The following is a 15,132-nucleotide window of genomic DNA, read 5'->3' as shown; positions in this document are numbered from 1 at the left end:
ATTTTAAAATGGCTAAGCAAAGGAAATAAGATATAGAGAGTATGATTAAAGAGTAAAAACACAATACATCCTAAATGCAGCAATATCACGTAACTGCAGAAGTTGGCATGCCCAACACAGATTTTTCATGTTATGAAAGCGTTTGTAGCACCAAGACTCCCAGGAATACATGCTGCATGTATAGATAGGCTTGCTGTTCTAAAAATGACTTTTCTTCTCTCAGTCAACTTCCAGACTGCCACCTGACAAAGGAAGAACATACGATTTTTCCTGTATCCTGCATTTGACAGGAACCTGGGACACAACTAATACAAGCCTTTTCATCACACAGCTGGTGAACCAGTCAGTTGCTATTGTTCACAGGAAAATTTCAGACCTCAGATACAAACTTAAATCCAAACTGTAGCTTGGGGGGGGGGGGGGTGACTAACCAATGTGGTACAGTTCCCTAGTGCTTACCACAAAGAGGCACACACAAACATTAGCCCCTTACAAGTATTTTCCAACATTGTTCATGGAACCGTCAGAGTTTCCTGGCAGAAATGGCACACGTGCTTTTCACCATGATCAGCCATTCACAATTAGACCAGGATACTACAGAACAGTAATTAATATCAGCAACTCTCATTCAACATGTGAGAATACAGACGGTCACCAATCCGGTATCTCCAAGGGGGAAAGCAGCCTGCTGTCTACTTCAAATTCAGGCAGCGCACGGGGGCTGTAAGCAGCAGAACATAGGGGGAGAGTTATTTCCCCGGGGGGGGGGGGGGGGGAGTATTTCTATCTTTGTACAATATTTTGGTGAAATGCCTTCTGAAGTGTGGTAGGTGGGTGTGATTCTGATCTTCTATATTTGTGTGACACATGTGTACATGTGTTTACATGTAGGCACTGCAGAAATCTGTTGCTACTTTTAAATAACGCTTTGCCCACGTATACAGCGGTGGGCATTTTCCGACGGTTCTGCTAAACGAGGAAGAGTCACAGACGTTCTTTCCCCTTTGCTCAATGACTCTCTTGCTGTCTACCAAAGCAGAAGCTAAGTGTTTCATCAGCGTGGTAGGTTACTGAATTAGTCTTGAACTTTTGCAAGCGTCTCTTCTAGTCTTCGTCCATCTGCAAGATTTGTAATTCGCTAGAGAGTGAACTTCTAATAGTTCTCCCTATGCTTCCCACAACAGCACGCAGAGAGAAGCTACGGCCTTTTTAAAACATTATTAGTGGATTATACTGTCAAGTCCAATATAAATCTGATAAATAAAACGCTATTTTTCTGAGATTTAGCAAAATGATTCCTACGAGAAGTGCTTCAGAACAAGCAGTGACCATTGCCTGGTCTGTAAGTCAACACCTCCGGCTTCGTTCCCGCAACCTTGATGCACACTAGCTAACCTCCTCCGTACGGATAATTTAGCTTACAATGGACACTTACAGTATATGTGAACCGCCACAGTTGTCTTTTTTTTTTTGTTAAATGATAGACCATCAATGATAGACCAAATAAACTTAAGGGAGAACAAAGTGACACCAAGTGCATTTTTACCATGTGGACAACTAAACTTTGTTGTTTCATTTTATGCGTTGTTACTAAAACTATAAGAAGCCTCAATCATTTAAGCTACCCTAAATATTAGGGCAAAACAAGAGCATCTGTCAGTGTATTCACTGCAGAAATATTTTCCTGGACTAATTTTACCAGAATCCAGCCTCATTAGCCAAATTAACAGATTTTTTCCTCATATTCTATGTGGCCCCCCACGCAACGCCCTCTTTGAGGAAAACATTTCATGATAAACTTAGAACATTTAAATCCACAAAAACAAATCAAATAGGAAAAGAAAATAACTCAAAAGCTTGCCTTATTATTAGAGCCCATTCAAAAGTCTATTCCTTTTCTCTCTAATCCATATCTTTTGGGTAAAAATGCTATAGATAGCTTACTGATCCTGCTTGTAAACAGTGTAAAATGCTTCTTATAAAAGAATGAAAAAATATCTTTTGTAAGAGAATGTGTGTTTTTAATCAAGTTGCAGTTTCTGTTAATAATTCCTGCCTCAGTTGCACAAAAATTCTTCATTTGACACCCTGACAGCCTGTGCACAAATTTTTAGGGAAGCTGTTTAGGAGGACTCAGTCCCCACTCAGTTCTAACCTGCGCACAGAGGATGAGCTTTGACTTTTCAGCCTCAGCTCAATGGGTACTACTTTGCACTGCTGTTTTGGGGACTGCTGTCAGGAAAAGATTCTATTTTTAATACTGAAATATAAGCAGTTTCGAAGAAGTGCCTGTTGACTATTAACAGACTATCTATATGGACTATCTGCATTTGCCTTTGTGGTTCAAGGTCCAAAGCTTTTTGCTATAAACAGTTGGTTTGCAGAATGGGAGCACCCCTCTCCAAACATTACCCCGAGCCATTACCAAACAGATCACCTTGCTGTCTCAGAGCCGCCACCAACAGCTGTCTAGCAAGTGACTCCTGTTCACTAACAGAGCCCCAACACAAAGATGGAAACAAAAATTTAGTAAGGATTTTAGAATTACTAATACACATTACTACTAATACAGATTGATCTTGGATAGTAAAATCCACTCTTTACCAAGACCTACCTAAACAGAATAGTAACCTACAGCTCTGCACATGGATTTGCAGCCCTTCCAGATGGAAAGTTCACGCTGTTTCTATGAGCTACCACATACTGTCAAGCACAGAAATATAGGGTGCCTATCTACTTATTCCCCATATTTTAAAATATGCCTGTAAATACGCCATCTGAACTAATTTATAGCTTGGCATTACAAACCTGTAGACCTGCCCACATTCTGCAGAACAACTAATGTGCTTGAAAGGCTTGTCCAATTTTTCCAGCTATACCTTAACAGACTAGGCTCAAAAAAATTTTCTCTATCCCCCTGTCCATCCTATTAACAGGCAGATCTAAGCTTGCTCCACCTGCACATTAGGCCAAAGTGAGCTCCAAAGGCTTCACTTCAGTTAAATCCTAGTGAGAGGGCAGCTAGCAAGAGTACTCAGGTATCAGATCAGATCTGGTGTTCAGGCAGAGCAAGTAGAGACCCGTCAGCAGCACACCCTCATTCATGTGCATCAGTGGCATCAACAACCAGAAGAGGTTCATGGAAAGCCATGCCTGAAGGAGGATTCACGTAGGTACTCTACTTCACGGTCTCCTACATCTCAGCACTAAAGTCCTTCCAGGCTGGACATGCACTAGCATGGCCCGTTCTGGTTCTTCCTCCATTCACCTAGGTTTGTGGCCTCAGAAAATTGCATTTCTCAGTTCTGTGCAAGAATATGTTGCTACTTGATAATAGAACATTGCTATTTAAAATTCTCCACAAATAGAAGTGAAGAAGAAAACACGGAGAGAGACAGTGCAAACACCTGGCCCATATGGATTCAGGCTGAGACTTCACAGCTCAACGTCTTTTAGTCTGTTCTACTACCCGTTTACATGACCCCTGAATCTTCACTGCTCCCAGCCTTGATGATCTACAACAGAGTCAAATAACTAGTCCACAGCACAAACAAAAGACTAAAGAACAACAAAGAATGGGATTTTACCCACAGTAACAATACTGAGCAAAGACATTTATAGTTTCCAGTATAGATCATAACTTTCCGATTTAAAGTAACCTGAAAAGGCTTCAACATAAAATTGCTTATAAACAGCTTTGTTGAGCAATTACTTGTTTATAATCACAAAGCAGTCACCTAGGTAAAAATAAAATAGCCAGTAAACTATATTAGAGCTACCAGAAATAAAATGATGCTTGATCTCTGTGCATCGCATGTGTCTTCGCCTGCTTGATGCTGTTCCGTCCAACTGTAGGGAAGTAAGATTAAAAAAAAGCTGTAAGGAGAACAAACAAGGAAAAAATAACAGCAGACAGAAGATGCGTCCAGAGAAACACGTGAGGACGACTGATCAAGAAGTGACTACTGAACTGGTTCCAGTTAAACGCACACGACTCACTGTCTCAAGGCAGAGTGGATGATCAAGGTATATATTACACCATTAAAACTCCTACCAGGAGAAGTAGTGACAGTGCAAGCAGCTGGAGATGAAATTCATACTTAAAGTCTGTCTGATTACACAGAAGGCACAAAAATGACTTCACCAGAAGAGAGGCTTAGACCACAACAACGGTGCTGGGGCTGACTGGAACATGCACGAAAGCTCCCAAAGAACTGAATAGTATTTCGACCTCCACGAATACTTGGCAGTGCAGATCCTTTTCTCACTCTTTATACATCTACATGAACAACATTGTTTTGCTGAAGCTATTAAAACTGAAACTATTCTCCTACTTTTCAAGTGCTAGGCATAGTCTTGGGAATAATTTGTCTTGCAGCTGTCAAATAAGGCAGTACATGGCAATTCTGCTATTGGCAAAAGGAGAAACAAGCAAAAGCCCCAGTACTGTTCTTGAGGGAACTGGCATCTATCGGGGGGGGGGGGGAAGAGGGGGGGATTGCCAAGGGTTTTAAAATGAAGCTCATCCCATAACTGGACAGGTATTTTTTTTTGATGAAGTAAATGCAACATTCATTTGCTTTTAATATGATTACCTTTCTGCAGCTTGGAAGAGGCAGCAACCATGGCAGCTTTAGGGAACCTACAGAAGGGACACTGGTCCACCAAGAAGTCATCTGCAAGCCCCTCTGTCTGCTTTTAGTCTAGGTAAAGCTGTTAAATAATAGCAGATAAGGTCTGGCTAACTTTAAGTATCCTGCCAACTGCTGCTACTTTAACTACCTCAGCCCCAAGGCAGTGACAGAGCAACTACCACAGAGGAGTCTCACTCATCCCCAAAGATTACTTATTGCATAAACCCACTGCACATTGCAACAAAGTGTCTTCCAACGGTGTACCTGCTACTCTGTTCTTAGTAAGATTTCCTTTTTTTTTTTTTTTTTTTTTTAAATAAGGATAAGGAAAACATTACTGGAGCCAGGCTGTGGTCTCTGGAGTCCTCAGCACTCAGAAGGCATACAAAACAGTTCAGAGAATGCTTTACTTCTGACAATTTCCGGAACAGAAAAGTGGTATTTAGGGTCAAGTGGATGACTCCACATTTACAAGCTGGCTTCAAGTTGGAGAAGATTTTAATAACAGGGAAAGAAAAAGTTAGAAGCATGGTTCTGGAGTGGTTATCCTCTTTCTTCACAAGAAAGTGGCCAACAGTAGCCACACACATAGCTTCCCCTGCAGTATCTGTAAACAATACAAATACGAAGAATGCATTCAGAGTTTTTTGTTGGTGGTGGTTTTTTTTCTTCTGTTTAGTTGTCCTGGAATGAGGAATTTACTTTATTGTGCTGCTGTAAATCTTAAGAGTCAGTTTTGATGAATGTTATATTGGGGAGTTGCAATATTACATGTTTTTTCCCTTTGCTGATCCTAGTTCCCCACACCCTCAGGAGCATTAACAGAGAAAAATGATAGCAGGTAAAGAGGTGACTGTACTCAACTTCCGGGTAAAATAGTCAATGCAATACAGATTAAAGAAAGCAGTTTAATATTATGCTCTATTTGAATAATAAAAAAAGTTACATTCAGTTGAAGATGGGAAAAAAAAAAAGTCTAACACAGTTCAAGGACTGACAAGCTGTTCTTCCTCAGTTTCCTAAAAAATTACTCTTGAGTAAATACCAGTAGCAACATGATAGCCTGCACTTCCTTCACGAGAAGTGTCATACAACAATTGGGCAGAAATTAAGCTGCCTTATGGGCAAAATCACTCACAAAGCACCATACCCAAATCAGAAACAGGTGTATTCTTTTCCCTCTTTTATCACATATCTCCAATAAATCCAAAGATCTGGCATTACATTAGAATCTCTCCTCCACAAAAGTAAAGAAATAAGTACTTTTCCAGAGAGGTATTGCTCTCGTTGCCTTTTGCAGAAACCTGAACACTAAGGACGCTTTCCCCTTCTTACCGTTCCAGACGTTTTCAGAAAGGCTCACCATGCCGAACAAGGCTTTATTCCGCGTTCAGCACTAACAGCAAGCTGAAGCAGAGCACCTGAACATACTTCAGCTTTGGCAAAAAGAAAACACAAGATAAATATTACAGATTCTCGCAAATAAGAGTTGCTTGTAAACCTCCATCTATTCAATACATTAATCATATCAAATAGACTGCTTAGTCCAGTCAAACTCAAGGCCATTCTTATATAGTCTCTTTGAATGGTTAGTCTTGAACTAATAATTTCATTCATGTGCTTTAGAAGCCTTATCAGACTATACAGTGCACTAAAGGGATGTCTCAGGAAAAAGCTCAAAGATAAATGCTGAGAGAAAAGACAAGACTTCTGATGCATCTGCTGGTTTATGTTTTCCTAAAGTATTGGATATGCCTATCTGTAAAATCATAATAATAAAAAAACTTGACCTTTTTTGGAAGCTAATCCTGATAATCATATAGGCCCCTAAATCAACAAGGCTACCTGCCTCAGAAGCCTGAAACCGTAAGATCAAACTTTAAGCCTAGTCTATGGAAAGTAATTACCCGTCTTGGCTCACGAAATAGTTGCACTGGACAGATGCCTCCACTTAATTATTCCTGGGCTATGCTGATAGAACAAACAGTGATTTGGCAGGCCTAGAGACTGAATTACCCTCTGAATTGTACAAAGTGCTGCTTAAAAAAAAATTGGACCTTACAAACCAGAATAATGTTAAGCACATGATTAGCGCAGCCTATGAAATACACAACTAGGACAAAAAAGATAATAGAAAACATGCAAGCAAATAAATTACCCAGCTGCTCTAGAGTTGTGGCACTGCAATTTTCATCCTTAGTGCACTTTCTCTCTTTTTTTTTTTTTTTTTAAAAAAAAGAATGCAGTGAACTTGTTAAGCAGAGGTGCCCTTCCACTGTTTTGTGACCAGGGCGTTTACATTGCCTTTAAACTATCTGATTTCTTTTCCGTGATCCTGAAGCCAGTAACAGGAGGGGAAACACACTTTTATCAGTATCTGTAGATGTGTGGAAAAAAACAGGGAGTTACAAAACCTCGAGCTCAAGCCTCCCTCACTGGGCCCCGAGGGAGCTCGAGTCAGGGCGAATCACTACCTACACCCAAATCACAGCAGCAGCTGATAAGGATTCCTCCTTCTCCTGCCTTCAAGCTATTTCTACCTTTTGCACCAAACTTCTTTTCTTGGAATTGACACTAAAGAGATAGTAGACCTTTAAAGGAGTAGTTCTGCGATTTGTTGTTTAAGCCTTCCCATCTGTACATTTATCAGCCACAAACGGACTAGAATAATTGCTTTGAAACTTGGATGGGAAAAATCTGTATCAAGGAGCTCATTCAAAATACACTGCTGAGGCAGCCGCTTAAAGATGCGCATTAAAATAGGCTTTAAAACAGCTGTATTACAAAAGCGGCTTATTTTCTTGCCATGTAGCAGGGTGAGAGGGGGGTGGAAGGACCAAGCACACTGACTGACTGTAGCAGCAACTGCTGGTCGCTCAAGAGTAATTTTGTTGACTAAAACACGTTTGGAGAGAAACCCAGAACACTATCTGAAGAAAAAAGGATTTATTTTAAAGGCTACGAAAGGCTAATCAGCCACACGGATTTTGATCTTATTTCCAAGGGAACATAAATGAACGTGCTTCTATACGGGGAACCTGTTCAATGCTGCAGCACAGAAGCTCCGAAGCTGTTATAAATCTCCGGGAGCTTGTGTACATGATGCCACAACGTGAACGGCAGCCCTGGGTGCTGGGCTGCAACATACCTGACTGCTCTTGCACGGTCCCCTCTCCCTGCCTCCATCCTTCCCCCATGAATTCCTCTCCTCTTTCAAACCTTGGCTCACGGCTCACCATACCTGACTCCCTACCCACAAGTAACTCTTCAGTTCAAACTTTCCAGCTGTCTTCACCCCCACTTAGTTTGCTACAATACAACCGTAAACTTCCACCAGTAAGAAGCATAAATGGAGCTGAACAGTAGAAAATAAACCAGGGTCTCCAATTTCCTCACAGAGCAAAGGGAGGCATCAGCTTCACGAACCATAGTTCGGTGCGAGACCTTTAAAAAAGGTCTATGGACTGTAAATATCCTATGAAAATTTTATATTTATCCATTTGGTTTCTGAAGATGATTAAATGCCACACATCCAGCAGACGCAGGTAAAACAGTCCCTAGGTAGGAAAGCCTCACTGGATCACAACACAACAAACTCAGATACTTAACACTGTCTCAAGCCGAGTCTAAACAGTACCCATGTATTTATTTTTAATTTGTTAATTACATGCCAAATGAATTAAGACTGTGGCGGTGGTGCTAACCGACCAAGAACAGGACAAGGTTCACTCTAACAGGAAGTCCTGGTTCTGCCACTGGAGGTGAGGACGTTAAGTGAATTTTTGGCTCAGAGGTGAAACACATGCGTAAGTTGCTCGATGCTATGGCTCAGTCTGCCGTGCTCGGCAGCACCAGCTCAGGAAAAGCCATCCTTTTTCCAAGGCAATAATGAGAAGTAAGCGTCAACTACGCCATTAGTGCTTGTTTCAGCAGAAGCATCAAGGATTTAATTGACTCATAGCTGCTGCACGCAGCGGCCGCTTCAGGACAGGGCTGCCGAATGACATCTCCTAGGTCAAGGAAGCACTAAATCCAGACTCAGGTTGCAGTCAGTGTCACATCTGCCTCCCAGTAGTCACGTACTTGCTATCAAAACCATGAAACTACCTGGTCTTTTCAATAGCTGAAGCACCAGGTGCTTTTCCAAAGCATTTGAACGCACACTATGTAACTAGCAAAACGGAAGCCTGCAAACGCACGGGGGCTCTCGCAGGGTACACGGAACCGGTGCGGCAGAGCAAAGCTGCCGACAGGACGGCACGGCAGTCAAGACGCTGTTGGGATAATACCACAGCATTAGCCTCAGAAGTAAAGTTTACGGTAAGAGGGGAAGAAAAGGAGGACAAGATCAAACCAAAAAACCTGATGCTTTGCCAGTTGATATGACTGTAGTAAACTATGACTGAATCTAAAGAGAAAGTTAGTCATACGCTTCAGTCGTATATTGCTTGGAAAGAGCCTAAACATTACGAATTTGGGTTTCAGAACAACAGTTACTCAATTTGCTCAAATCTATTTAAAAAGGACTAAATAAGTCCAAATTGAAAAATAGCTAAAAACCTTTAATAGCCACAAAACATGTGCATTGCAACCCCACCACACTTGCATGAAAAAAAATATTTTTTTCACCTTTCTCCAGACATCCCAGTGCCCAAGAGCCAGCTACCTTCAGTGGCTCATATCTCCAAGCAGCTAGAGATAGCAGCGAAAATTGACACCCATCCAAGTTGCTATTACAAAGCAATTGCACTTTCCTTTCAAATCCTGCCCATGGGAGACTATACTCGTTCACACCATTTAGAAGTAAGTTTGCAACAGAACAATAACAGCTCATAAGTAGAAAAGGGAGATTGACTTTGCTGGGAGCCGCACACAAACAAAAAAAACTCACCAGGTGTTTTATACAACCACTGACAACCTAGTGGTTGTAGGAAAGGGATGAAAACTGTAAATTTATCACAAGTCAAACTGGATACAACTAACTTTTCAGAGTGTTTTTAAGGGCCTAGACAGCACCAAAAAAGAAGCACAAAAAAGCCTAAATCCTCTACTGGCATGCCAATTATTTTGTACGATACTGCACAACACTGACATTTGTGCTATGAGGTTCTCCAGAGCCACAATTTCTGTCAATTTACCTTGCCAGCAATAAAAAGAGTTTCCAGCTGCATATACACAACCACAGCAAAATACCACCAGCTCCAGCAAACATGAGAGCTGGAGGACCTGTTATTTTAAAAAGGGCAAGCAAACCCACGTACCAATAGTTCACATTTTCTGTGTGCAAAGTGAAGGCGCAGAAGAAAATCGGGGACACACCTGCAGTAATAGGAGAGCGCACACGCAGGCTGCAAACGTCACCTAACTTCCCCGGGGCTCCCCAGCTCACCTTCCCCTGCTGCTCCTGAGCGAGGCTCAGCAAACCCCACTCGCTCCTCATAGCCACGCTCTTAGTATTTGCTACAACCTCCTTCCTGTGCAGTAGGATCTGATACTACTGTAAATAAACCTGAACTTCCAAATTGTCATCGTTTTTCCACCTGCCTACACTTCTTGCAAATTCACTACTTTTGGACCTACCATCACTACAGACTGCTGTCTTTATAACAAAGTTTTAAGCACAGAAACATTTATCACATGCTAGAAAAAAAAATTGACACAGAGACCACAAATACCCCGTTCTTTCAACCATTCTTCATGATCACATTTTCTAGACTGCCTGCCATCCTTTCTTTTAGCCCTCTTTTATCTATCTACTGTTTTAAAACTGCAGTGCCCCAAAGCAGACATAGCATTTCTGCTGGGAACCCAAAGTTTAGAAGTTCTAAGTCTCAGATATGACCAAGTTAAGTTTCCATAAATATAACTTTGTCATAGAGTTGCACCGCCTGTGGTCTCAAAGTGACTAAAATTCACTATCCCACCACAGATCTGCTCTTTGCCATTTACTTGTATCTTCTGTGTGGCCATTTGACTTCTGCTTCCTAAGCAAACTTACTTGCAGCTATCTTGGTTCAAACTGCACCTCGTATATTTGGTGTTATCTAGGCGATGTAGTGCACTCTACTCCTATCCTTCAGCATGCCTATGCTCCTCCTCGCTAGGATCACCCACAGGCGATCTTTCTGTCATACATGTTACTAAGGAAGTGGACACCGAATCGATCCCAATAGGCCTTCACTGTGTGTATCGAGCAATCTGATCAAGTTTCACTGCTAGCTAGTGACTTTTTTCTAGTGACTTCTCCCCCTTTAAGGTATTCATTCAAAAAAAGGTATTTAGAGGGAAGAAAAACAGTGACTTTTAATAGCAGTTTCACCAATATTTCTTTACCTTGCTTACGAAATGCCAGATACAGTACACGGTAGCAAGGGGGGGGGGGGGTGCACACACCACACTATCAAAGCAGCATTGCACTTACCATTTCCAACTTCTCCACTAGGAAAAACAGTTTGCTAGAGAAAACATTGTTGAATGCTTGATTCTAGACAAAATAAAGATGACAAACTTTTGAGCTTTTTCCTTTTTAGATGGGCAGTAAGAGGCAAAAAGGAAGTTATTTCAAAATTGGATCTTCTCATGAACAGTCTTTTTTTTTTTTAATAATTTATCCTACAATCTTTCTACACAAGCAAGTTAGGCTGGCTGGTCTACAGCTTTCAAAGTTCTTTACCCTGCTCCATGTTACAGAGATAATATTTGCTCTTCCTGAATTTCCTTCACTCTCCACTGGTTCCCAGAAATAAATTCTGCAACAGCAACAAGAACGCACAGAGTTAGCGCTCACTAATTTTTCATCAGGCCATACGGATTCAGTCATGTCTTACTTGCTTAAGTTTTTTTTGCCTATTATTTCCTTGTTCCCATCTGTGCTTCTCTTTCTTTGTGGCAATTCTGTGAAGCAACTAGTCACAATTAACTGGTTTATGAAGACTAAAGGGAGAATCAGCAAAACCCCCAGCCCTGAGCCACTCAGCATTTACCATCCTTATCTGTTGTCCATCTCATTTCCAGCATATTTTTAGACTCTTATTGCCACCTTCTAAGTCCATTACCAGCTGTAGTAACACATTTTGCACCTTGGCCTTCATTTTATCCCAACATGCTGCCACTACTTCATCAGCGTTCATCTGAAAGCACTTATCTTGCTTTACAACCAGGATCGTTGCTGCTGGCACCCATTAACAGGGGACTCTGCAGCAGTGACCCGCTTTCTTACAGAAAGCTTCCCAAGAGACTCTCCAAGTCAGCTTCCCAAGCCTGCTGAAATCAGTTGGCTTTGAAGGCCATTATTTGCGCCCTGCTCTCCTTTTTTCATTTAGGACCGTGGACTCTGCTGTTTCGTGTGGGCCAGGAGCGCCCCCTCCCGCGGCAGGGCAGAGCCCTCCGAGCCCACGCGTCCCACGGGCATCCAGCAGGCCCTGCCTGTCACAACCCGTCTAGTCCACAGGCTAGCCAAGAAGATAATCCCTATGTTCGACCCCCGAGGTCGTATCCTTTTCTTCATGGGCATGTGTATGAAATTCTTTACCCGATTACCAGCAGAGCCTTCAGTCCACCCTGAAATCATGCACTTCTAAACCAAGATCAAAACAATAAAACTCAGTTGCATTAATAAATGCCTTAACTTTACTTGACCTGTATCTAGCATCATCCAGCATACCATTATATTTAATGCACTGCATAACTGATTGATATTATCTATAAAGAGTTATTGTTGCCCTTAATTTGTTTATGGCCAATACACATATTGACATTTGATATACCAACATTTGATAAGGTCAAAACAAAAAACATATTCCTAAGATGAAAAACTCTAGATTTTGCAATGTAGCAAAATAAAGTTCGATGAATAAACACCACAAACCAGTGTTTAGCAATTTTTACTTCCGCAAGCAGAAGAGTTTAACAATAGGCTGCTCAACCAATGACACAGCACTACTCTGCTGACCGATCCAAGATCCTGAAGATCTTTCCAGCGTGCAGCTAAGACTGCAACATTTAACTTCCTTATCTGTACCTGAAATAATAAATGTAATATTTGGTGTTTGAACTGGTATGATAGCAGCTGAATGTGGCCAGTAGCATTCCTTTGCAGCATAGTTGCACCGATTAGCTGCAGCGCACACACACATACCCCTCCCGAGGCTCTCTGCACCTTTCATCATGCACCTACAAACTAGTGGGGGAGAGAGCATTTCCAGCAGGAGATACAAGTGCAATGTAACACACATTTGATCTAAATAGTATTAATTTGCCCTCCAGTGACATTAAAACTATGAACATAGTTGAAAAGATAAAGAGAACTAAGGCTGAGTTTCATTAGAGATCGGAGAGTCTAGCCTGTATATCAATATTTCTTTTTAATCACGGAAGCGCTGGAATTTTTGTCTGTTTACATGCAGCTTTGGCAGAAACAAATGGGAGTCTCTCCTATGCAGGAGCACAGCACTGGGGTATATGGTTTTTCTGCATTTATTTTCTTCTTTCTGCTCCAATTTGTCTTCCTTTCTCTTTTGCAGGCTCGTTTGCTTTCCATCGATTTTTTGTCCTGCTCTCCACTTACCGGAGACTTATTTTTACACTTCAGTGAGTTCCCTCCTGCGCAGATCCTTTCATAAGGAAATTCAGGCTAGGACTGCCAAAGGAAGATATCCACAGCACCATTAAACCGTATGCAAAGAAGGTAATTAAGAAGAGGGTGTATGCAAAAAGCAATTGCCAAAAGAGAAACTTGAATTTCAGATGTCCTTCATGAAGACTTTTCATTTAACACTTAAACTACCACTTCTATGAAATCCATTCCAATTTTGCCTCTTCTTTTTTTTTTTTTTTAAATGAGGAATAAAAGATCAAGAAAACTGACTGTTTTAAGAGATAGCAGTCAACAAGTAGTCTGTCACGAAAAAGCATTAGCCAGCCCAAACTCAAGAAAAGAATCCTTACGCATTGAATTTGGAGACTGAGAAATAATAGTTCATAATTTTACAGATATTAGCCACCTATTTAACCATTTTAACCACTGAAGCCACCTTGCTTCAATTCACTTTTCAGTTCAGCACTACTGAATTCCTGCATGTCACCCATACGCATCAGACAACCAACGCAACCTCCTGCCCTACGATTACCGTTGTTACTCTTTTGGCAGCCCCATCAGTTCCCTTGCTCCTTCTCCCCCAGAAAGGGAGACACAGAACTACTGCACCAGCTCCGTGTATAATCAGATTAATCAACTCATCCAATTAAAATCCACTTTTCACTTAAATAACTCTTGATGCTTATCATTAATCAGAACTATTTCCATGTTTAATTTCAACTTCCATTTCTAAACTCTTTCGCATTAGTGCTGCGGTGTCATTTGGAATACAATATTGCTTGCTCGGGTTAAAAATTTTAGCGTAATACATCTTCCAACCTTCTTTTATAGGCAAAAATCATTGAAACAAAGAAAACCCTATGCAGTCCCTTTAGGGCAGAGGGGCAGTATGGAACATGCAAGAATAAAAAAAGCCCCACCACCCTTTGTGAAGTATATATTTCTAAACAAAGACTTAAAATATATTAAGTCTTATAAATGTCTTCCTCCATAACACAAGCCATAATGTTTCAGCTATTTTTACATCACAAAACTCTCAGATATTCTACACCCTGCTGACCACTACTCAAGAAATCGCTACTCCAAGAACAATCAGCTGCCTTAAAATTTTCTCATTTGTGTTTTCTTATACGCTGCCAAAACAACTATCATTTGATCGTAGGGGTACTTTTGGGTATCATGATGCCTTGGCCTCAAAATCACCTGAGCAGTGCAAAGAACAGAGCCAATGAGTGCCCTAACAGGTGGGCTGCTCAATCACTCCCAAATCTAAAACAGTCCTTACAGCGCTGGAGCATCTCAGATTGAAAGCTCTCTACCCAAAAAACCTTATCCTACTCCAGCTTATCGCTGGAGTACATTGATGGCAGAGTCAATACTACAATTAATCTGCTCCAACAGTTAGCTTTGCTGAGGGGGCAGACCCATTTCTCCTTCCTTCTCCATACCCAATGTTCCCGTTTGATCCTCTCACCTCAGCATGGGGACCTGGCTCACAGAAAAGCAGCTTTTTTCTTTACTGAGTTAGTTTTAGGCCACGTCACTGCAGGATCAGAAAACTACCAGAGATACAGACAAGGAACAGTGGGATCCCATGATGGAAGGCACATCATGAGAGGTACCTTCAAATCTTGCACGGAGAGGAAGAAATGGAATCTACCTCTCCAAAAATTCTGAACTAGTGCCATGACACCCAAATTAAGAGATCTACTTTCTCCTCCCGTAACCAGGTAAAGCTAACCCTCGATGATAGCACTCAAATTTCCAGAAAAGAGGACAAACATCTCATACTCAAAACATCAAAAAGGTTGGCCAGACTTTTTGAAATATTGAATCCAGGGGCATGATTATGTACAGCCACTAAAAAGGCAGTTTCACACTACAGTATCTGCTGAGTTCTTT

General features: G+C 41.3%; 1 protein-coding gene across 2 annotated transcripts in view; it reads right to left on the bottom strand.

Moving 5' to 3' along the window:
* Window positions 1–15,132, bottom strand: part of KCNIP1 (potassium voltage-gated channel interacting protein 1) — a 454,273-nt gene that overhangs the window by 420,066 nt on the left and 19,075 nt on the right. The window lies entirely within an intron of this gene.

This window comes from Struthio camelus, chromosome 13 (genome assembly GCF_040807025.1).
Source record: "Struthio camelus isolate bStrCam1 chromosome 13, bStrCam1.hap1, whole genome shotgun sequence".
Taxonomy (NCBI): domain Eukaryota; kingdom Metazoa; phylum Chordata; class Aves; order Struthioniformes; family Struthionidae; genus Struthio; species Struthio camelus.
Note: the sequence above shows the minus strand (reverse complement) of the source record. Positions and strands in the feature narration are given on the sequence as shown.